Raw genomic sequence first — 9,025 nt, 5'->3', positions numbered from 1 at the left:
ATGCATATTTTGTGTCTCCTATTCTCTTAGAGGGTGTGATGTGATGCATTTATATTTTGACAGTGCATAAACATCCATAATAAAATGCAAAGGCTATCTCTTGCTGAGAGCAGAGATGTTTGTGTACCTGGAAACTGAACACATTGAACAGGTTTGACCTCGTTCAAAAGAGTCAGCAGAATTCCAGTTTCTGTGACGTTTGGCTCTCTTCTCGTTAAAAGGTTTCCAGCTTGCTTAGCTGGTATGTTCTATCACGTTGACAGATAATTTGTCAAACGCAGCCGCGAGGACAGATGCAAAAGAATGGGTACAGTGTCACATTTCCAGCAAAGAGATAAATTTCCTTTTGAGGAGTTCACATCAGGCAAACGATATATCTGCTCCTGTGTTTTTGCCATGATGACAAAATGACTTAATGAATTCGGAAACTGGGCTTCTTTTGTTTTGCTTCACAATTCCTCAAAGCCAAGTGCATAATTTATGCCTTAAGGAAAAAGTAGGACTCGGAGTCATGACTCATTTGTATGGCTATGCAATATTAAAGCCTCCAAGAGACATCAATGACAAACTTGGCATACAGGTTACAGGAATCCGAGACGCTGAACAGCAACACAATCTGTGCCATGTGAAACTAGAGAGGGACTGGTTGATTGTGTACTCTACAACAATCAAATAGGAACAGCACAATCTGAGCTAAGGAAGCAATACTTCTGGTGCAGTCACTTGCACTTCCTTACCTGGTATATGATGCAAGCAATTTTATGGTCAATTGTTTCACTTTTTTCATGTCAGAAGTGACTTGAGAACATACTGCAAGTTGCTTCTCGTGTGAAAGAATTGGCCATCTACAGAGACATTGCCCAGGGAATGCCCAGATGTGTTACCATCCTGCTGGGAGGCTTCTCTCATGTCCCCTCAAGCTAGAGCTGACAGACAGGAGCTTACCCCAGCTGTTTCACTGACTGTTTCACTGGTTACTATAGATTAAGGACACACACATGCAAAAGCAGCCAGGAATAGAGTTTGTGGCTAATCGGAATTATAGTAAGTGTTCGTTCACTCTCTACGTTTGAGCATTATGGGGAAGTAATGTACATTTAGTTTCATGTAGTGTAGTAAAATTATGTAGAGCCCATGGTTTGTGCATTGGACTACAACTCTGGAGAACCATGGCTGTTAAAGTGGAATTAGAATACTATAATTGTCATGTTAGTGAGCTAGAGTTTGATTCCTTACTCAGCCATAGAAACTCACTGGTTGAAGGAGCTGAGCATGTTTAGCTTGGTGAAGAGAAGATGGAGAAATGACATGATTGCTCTCTTTAGGCATAGAGAGGAGGGAACAGGCCTGTTCTCCACTCCCCCAAAGGGCAGTACCAAGTCTAAAGGTCTGAAGTTACAGGATAGATTTTGACTGAACCTTAGAAGGAACTTCTTGACCACAAGAGCAGTTTAGCAATGGAGCCAACTTCTCAGAGAGGTGGTGCAGTCTGCTTCTCTCTTGTTGGTTATTCATTCAGTCACTTCCGACTCTTTGTGACCTCATGGACCAGCCCATGCCAGAGCTCCCTGTCAGCGGTTGCCACCCCCAGCTCCTTCAAGGTCAAGCCAGTCACTTCAAGGATACCATCCATCCAACTTGCCTTTGGCCGGCCCCTCTTCCTTTTTCCTTCCATTTCCCCTAGCATCATTACCTTCTCCAAGCTTTCCTGTCTTCTCATTATGTGGCCAAAGTGCTTCATCTTTGTCTCTAATATCCTTCCCTCCAGTGAGCAGCCGGGCATTATTTCCTGGTGTATGGACTGGTTTGATCTTCTTGCAGTCCAAGGCACTCTCAGAATTTTCCTCCAACACCACAGTTCAAAAATGTCTATCTTCCTTCGTTCAGCCTTCCTTATGGACCAGCTCTCACCACCCATAGGTTACTGTGGGAAATACCATTGCTTTAACTATGCGGACCTTCATTGCCAGTATGATATCTCTACTCTTCACTATTTGATCAAGATTGGCCATTGCTGGTTGCAGTCTGCTTCTGCAGTAATCTTTGCACATAGAAATATAAAGTCTGTCACTGCCGCCATGTTTTCTCCCTCTATTTGCCAGTTTGTCTGGTTGCCATAATCTTGGGTTTTTTAATGTTTAACTGCAACTCAGCTTTTGCACTTTCTTCTTTCACCTTGGTTATAAGGCTCCTCAGCTCCTCCTTGCTTTTAGCCATTAAAGTGGTATTGTCTGCATAAGTTGTTAAGTTTCTTCCAGCAATTTTAACTCTAGCTCTGGATTCATCAAGCCCCGCATGTCGCATGATATGTTCTGCGTACAAGCTGAATAGGTAGGGTGAGAGTATACAGCCCTGCCGTACTCCTTTCCCAATCATGAACCAGTCTGTTGTTCCGTGGTTTGTTCTTACTGTTGTTACTTGGTCGTTATACAGATTCCTCAGGAGACAGACAAGGTGACTTGGTATCCCCATACCACCGAGAACTTGCCACAATTTATTATGATCCACACAGTCAAAGGCTTTAGAATAGTCAACAAAACAGAAATAGATGTTTTTTTGAAACCCCCCACCTTCCTCCATTATCCATTCTCTGGATGGCTTCAAAAAGATGCTGGACAGCTCCCTACTTGGGTGGGAAACCTGCTTTGAGCAGTTTGTTGGAACTGGTGGCCCATGAGAACCCCCTTTTAACTCTCTAATTCTATGCTCCACCTTTTATCAGCTAAAGTCCAGGTTTCCTTGGGAGTGAAGCATCGGGGGAAGGGGGCAGGAGGTAAGTGTCCAACTACTATCTTCTTGTGGAACACAGAACAATGACACAGAATTTGCAAGGACCACTGGAGAGCCCCCGGAGGTCCATACAAATGACATGAACACTTGTCTGCTACTTCATTGAGAAATGGAGTTAATAGGAGATTACCATATTTATGTCTTCTAACTACGTTCCCTAATGCAGGATCATACTTAAAAGTCATTACATTGCTTTAAAGAAGCAGTTATATTATAGAGGGTCACCCAAAGCATAAGACATTATTATGATGTCATCACTTTTGATGATGTCATAATGACGCATTATGATTTGGGTAACATTCTAGAATGTTATTACTTTTCCAAAATGACGTAATAGCTGGCTGCACTATAAACTTGAATGCAATGAGCGATATTTACTCCCAAAAGATTATTGTGGATGGTTATTTGGGGTGGGGGCTATTGATAGTGCATTATTAAGTGTTTTGAAAGAAATTAAAAACCAGCAATGACACACCACTAACACACAATTTTTTTACACATTCTAACAACGAATGCAAACTAAATTACTTTCATAAAGTAAAACTGGAAGCTCTGGTCTTTTGATCCAGTCCAGAAAAGTCAGTCTTATGATCTCATCGCTGCACGAAACACTGACAAGTAATCATAGTACCTATGAAACGCTTTCTGTGAATATGAATGCCATATAAAAGACAGCTGCTGGGATTGCTATAATTACAGGGTGCATTCACACTGCAGAGTTAATGCAGTTTGGCACTACTTTCACTGCCATGGCTTAATGCTATGGAATCCTGGGGTCTGTGGTTTATTGAAGCACCCACCATTTTTGGCAGGCAAGGTTATCACCTATCCCCCTACGAACCTGCACGATCTCTACGTTTGCCGGGGCAGGCCTTCCTCTCGCTCCCGCCTCTGTCATAAGGGTGGTTGGTGGGGACGAGAGAGAGGGCCTTCTCCGTGGTGGCCCCCCGACTCTTGAACTCGCTCCCCAGGGAAATTAGGCAAGCCCCCACCCTGGTGGCATTCAGGAAAAGCTTGAAAACCTGGCTCTTCACACAGGCCTTTGGATAAAGATTGCCCATCCCCATAACAATCATGTTCCACGACCATTTTTGCACTGGTTGCACTTTTTCCTGGTTAATTTGACAGTGACTCAGGGTTTCTCCCATCCCAAATTGCTCTCCCACGAATCTGCAGCACTTTATCAGTTACCTCGAGTTTACAGATTTATATAATGTGCACTTTACCTAGCCTATTATTACAACCTCGCTGCTTTTAATTCCATATTTTATTAAGTCTGTTTTTTATTTTTATAGGTTAATGTTTAAATTTTTTAATTGTGTATGTTTTTGTCTACTGATGTATTATATATTGTTATTGTTTTTATCCAGACTTGGCCCATGTAAGCTGCCCTGAGTCCCCTTCAGGGGAGATGGAGGCGGGGTATAAATAAAATTATTATTATTATTGTATTTTATGACACAGCAAACAAGATAGACATGCTGGATTTCGTGGTGGCTGGGTTGCCGTGGGGGGGGGGGGGGGCTTAACTACTCCAATGATGACTGAGAGCTGTGCTGGCGGTAGTGTAACTACCGGCAGGTCCTATCAAACCAGAGAGGTCTCAGCTGAGGAGTGGAACTAAGAGCACCTAACCCATTAGCATTATGGAGAATCAAACCAAAACGAAGTCTATACTGGCTTGGTCGTCGCCCAGGATAAAAAGGACTGTGATGGATGCTGCTGATTCTGGACATCCATCAACAAGTGGGCTACAGAATCAGAATACAAATGAACAGAAGCGGCAGAAATATACAACGCCAGAAAACTGCACAATAATAATAATAATAATAATAATAATAATAATAATAATAATAATTATTATTATTATTATTATTATTATTATTATTATTGGCCTTGTAAACCTATGACTCTCATGATTCCATAGCATTGAGCCATAGTGTTACAGCGGTGTCAAACTGCATTATTTCTACAGTATAGACACACCCACAGACAATCGGGAAGATCCAAGAGAATCCAATCCTATTTATTATTTGCCACGTGGGATCTCATATGCCAGCAGCCTCTTTGTTGACTGGTTTTCACCCAGCAATGAGTTGAGTGGATATGTAATTACTAAGGCCACATAATTATACAAAATATTTTCTGTGACTCATATCCAGAAAAAAAAACAACTAGATGGATGGATTTCATGGATCATTCAATAACAGGGATTTCAGAAGAGGTTTCCACACACATTACTGAAAGTATCTAGTGATGAATAGAGATGCCTGAATGTAGAACAGCAGAAAATAAGCACCTGTTTGTTTTCATTTATTCCAGTGGGAATGCTGAACAAATACATAGAATTCTCTTGCTTAAATTAACAAAACTAAATTAATTTTTGACAAACAAAATGCCCATGTTAATATAGTTCTTAAATAACCAATTTTCACCTTTGAAGATGAGTAATTACCATGCTGAGGAGGAATAAGTTATTTAAATCAGTGGATGCTAAGTTACAATTTATGTTATTAACTTACTGGTTAAGAGGAAGAGGAAGCTGTAGATTACACCAATACTTCTTTCTCTCTTGTTTTTATACAACTTTTGAAACGTTTTTGTTTTTAAGTAAGAATGTAATGGACCACAATGGGTCCATGCGAGAGAACATCATACTTTAGGGGAAAGTTAAGTGTGCATGTAGGTGTGTTTAATAATATTCGTGAACACTACGCTTTGTAGAGTACTATAATGTGAAATAAAACAAAAGCAAGTGTCCCCTACTGAAGGATCTTAGCAATCAAAACCTCAAAATGGTGAAAGGTGTGGGGGAGAGGAAGAACAAAGGGAAAACTGAGATCTATAGGTGAAAGAGATCCAAGAAGAGTGGGAACATTAAACATTTTGAAAGAGTTTTCTGTAGGGATGTTCTTAAATGGACTGTGTGGTAGATCTCAAGACCTCCATTCCCCAGAATGCATCAGGACCACATTAACTGACTTAGTTCAAGGCTTTGGGATCCTGGGAGTTGTAGTTTGGTGATGCACCAGCATAATTTGGGAGAGAAAGCTAATGACCATGTAAAATTACAGCACCCCTTTTTTATCGTGTCAGAAGTGAATTGAGAATATACTGCAAGTTGCTTCTGGTGTGAGAGAATCAGCTGTCTACAGAGACATTGCCCAGGGGATGCCCGGATGTGTTACCATCCTGTGGGAGGCTTGTCTCATATCCCCACATGGGAAGCTGGGCTGACAGGTGGGAGTTCACCTTATCTCGCAGATTTGAATCGCCGACTTTTAGGTCTTCAAGTCAGCAGTTCAGCCGGCACAAGGGTTAATCCATTGCGCCACTGCGGCTCCTTACAGTACCCATGATTCCATGGCATTGAGCTATAATAGTGAAGCTGCACTGATTCTACTATGTATTACCAACTTTCCCCATTATGAAAGGACATTTTGACCTTTCTATGTATGGGTAGTAGAAATCCTAAGTTAAAATACCACAAGTATTCTGGGTCCTGCGCTTTTGCCTCTCCCCTCCCTTCCAATTACTATTTTGGGAGGGTGACTCTAAATAACTATTCTGAATTAAATTTGGTCTGGGATGGAAAGATATTTATCATCCTGCACTCCGTTCACATAATTCCCCCCGCCCCTTTAATGCCCCCTCCCAGGCAGAAGTGCATGCTTCAGAGTGGACTTTGTGGCCTCTCTAAATGTTTATTTTCTAAGACTGGGTCAAGCTGAGTTTCTTTCTTAATGCTACAGCTTTATCATTCTGTAGGACAGCCCCAAGATGAGTTTAGCCTCTGGTTTGGAGTGAGTTCATGCATGTAAACTTCCAGCAGCAATTGCCACAGGGGAAGTCATTACCAATCATTCCCTCTGTTCATCTCCCAAGGAGGGTATTTGCTTCAGGATTCTAGAAGAAGGAAGTGACTAAATGTTGTATGGACTCTAGGGTATTTTCAACATAAGCACTTCCAAAATATTTTTATTTTAAAACCAACCATACACACTGAAATAACATTTAGTCTTATGCATTTTTCAACAGAAATGCTATGTTGTGGGTCAACTCTTTCTCTGCATTATAATAACAGAAGGTAAGCCTTTTGGGATTAAATCAAAGGTCCTCTGTCCAACCTTTTACAAAGGAAAACTGGGACACAATTTCCTTGGATTGTGTGACTGGTACAATAGAAATCTACCTCATGTGGTTTTCATTCTGTTTTTCAATTACCGTACCTATATTTGCACAAGATTTTAAATTTAAATTTTACATCATTTGATCAAAGCCATTGCATATTCAGTTTACAGATACTCCTTATCAATTATACATATGCATAGATTCCTATTCATTCAAAATGTGTACATTTTTGTTTGGATTCCTCAGTGCTGTGCATTATAACCTGTCTCAATCATTGTCCAAAGATCATGAGGGCATCCACAACAGATTGCATCACGGCTGGATATTTGTTTGGTTACAGCTACTTCACACTTAACACATTGCCTCTTCTTCTTTCTTGTCACATCGTTCTGTGACAACCTCACTATTGAATTTAACTTGAGTCTTTGACCCTCCTGTTTAGTAACCCATCTGGCAAACAATGTTCCTGAATGCCATGCACCATACTCTCAGCCCTTAGAAATCATCCTATGTTTGTCTCACCTTAGGGTTGCAATAAGAAATGACTTGAAGGCACACAACCACAGCAACACCATAGGATATGCCTCCCACTCCCCATTAGAGGCTAAATAAGTAGTTGTACCCTGGCAAATTCCTTTCTCCAAAATCTTGTAACCTTACAAAGAGGTGGAAAAGCCAACATCCTATAAGATTAAATGTCACTGTAATGAAGATCTGAAATAACTGTACGACTTTGTTTTGGCTGTGTTCTGTGTGTGTTATAAATGGATCTTCCCTTTCCTTTACATGAGGAAAATGACTGGAAGCCATTTTTGACGAAGGCAATGACTGAGTGAAGCAACAGAGAAAGCAGCAAGCCCATCAAAGGAAAGATGCCCAGTAATCTTTAGTATTGAACTCATTTGGCCTTATTTCGGCTTTCAAAGATAGTACATCATGCATGTGAGGGTGAGCAACCTGGAAGCAAGATAAGCACGCTAAATAAACAAGATGCTGCTTTATGTAAGAGACTGATGGAAGTTATTTGCCTTTCAGTAGATTTCCTTGCTTTGATTTCCTCTACAGATCTACATTCAGATTTATAAAACATGAAAAACAAATTGCAAAGGATGAGTGGTTATGGAGCCTGCTGTAGTGCTTTTAACAGCAGTCACAGATTAAACAACAGAAGTGAATGTAGCTTTAGCTGGAATCCAGTTCCTTTCAAAGTCTGGCCAGTAGTGAGGCATGATGGGAGTTGCAATTCCATACCATGTACAGGGCCATAAGTTTCCCAGTTCAGTTCCAGTCTAGAAGGCATGTTCCAATTCATAGTTACCTAGCAGTACTGCAGAAACTTACATCACATACATCAAATTTATTTTGTCTGTAGTGCAATGTCAATTACAAAACATTATGATAACATAGCATGCCTGGCCCCTCCAACCCAACCCCTGCCAGCTGTTCCCAAACTCTTATGATAGAGTGGGCAAGTACACCCCCCTTAGCTTTTTCTATGGTTTCTAGAGGTCATGTGTGTGTGTGGGGGGGGGCTGTGGCGCAGACGGGAGAGCAATGAGTCACTGACCAGGAGGTCATAAGTTCGAGGCCCACTCGGAGCTATGTTTGTTTGTCTTTGTCCTGTGTTAAAAAGGCATTGAATGTTTGCCTAATATGTGTAATGTGATCCGCCCTGAGTCCCCTTCGGGGTGAGAAGGGCGGAATATAAATGATGTAAATAAATAAATAAATAAGAGCATTTTCCACATGTTTGGTGCCCCCCAAGGGATTGAAAATACTAAAAAAAAATGCCCACTTTGGTGCAGAGTGCATCGCCAATTTACTGGACCAATTTAGGCATTTGGGGACATATTATTGAGGGACCAGGTATGGCACTCCAAGGTCTCCTAATATGTCTCAATGCCCTTCCACAGTGGCCCACTCCTGATTTAGGAGAAAGGAATTATGTGGCCTAATCCACATACATGACTTAACCAGAATTTCACAGAGGGGAAAAGCATACAATGTGTCTTTCTATTAAAAAAGAGTCCATCTCCTAAAGCTCCATGGAAGATGCTTCACAAAAACAGCTGTGATATCATTGTTAAGTAACTGAGATTTAGGA

The 9,025-nt window shown here is 41.1% G+C and overlaps 1 long non-coding RNA gene across 1 annotated transcript; it reads left to right on the top strand.

The window, feature by feature from the left end:
• Positions 1-1,526: 1,526 nt before the first annotated feature.
• On the top strand, positions 1,527-8,248 carry LOC134296580 (uncharacterized). Its single transcript, XR_010003377.1, has 3 exons — positions 1,527-2,773; positions 6,829-6,877; positions 7,713-8,248. It is a non-coding gene; the product is annotated as an uncharacterized LOC134296580 (long non-coding RNA).
• The last annotated feature ends 777 nt before the right edge of the window (positions 8,249-9,025 follow it).

Source organism: Anolis carolinensis, chromosome 1 (assembly GCF_035594765.1).
Source record: "Anolis carolinensis isolate JA03-04 chromosome 1, rAnoCar3.1.pri, whole genome shotgun sequence".
NCBI lineage: Eukaryota > Metazoa > Chordata > Lepidosauria > Squamata > Dactyloidae > Anolis > Anolis carolinensis.
Note: the sequence above shows the minus strand (reverse complement) of the source record. Positions and strands in the feature narration are given on the sequence as shown.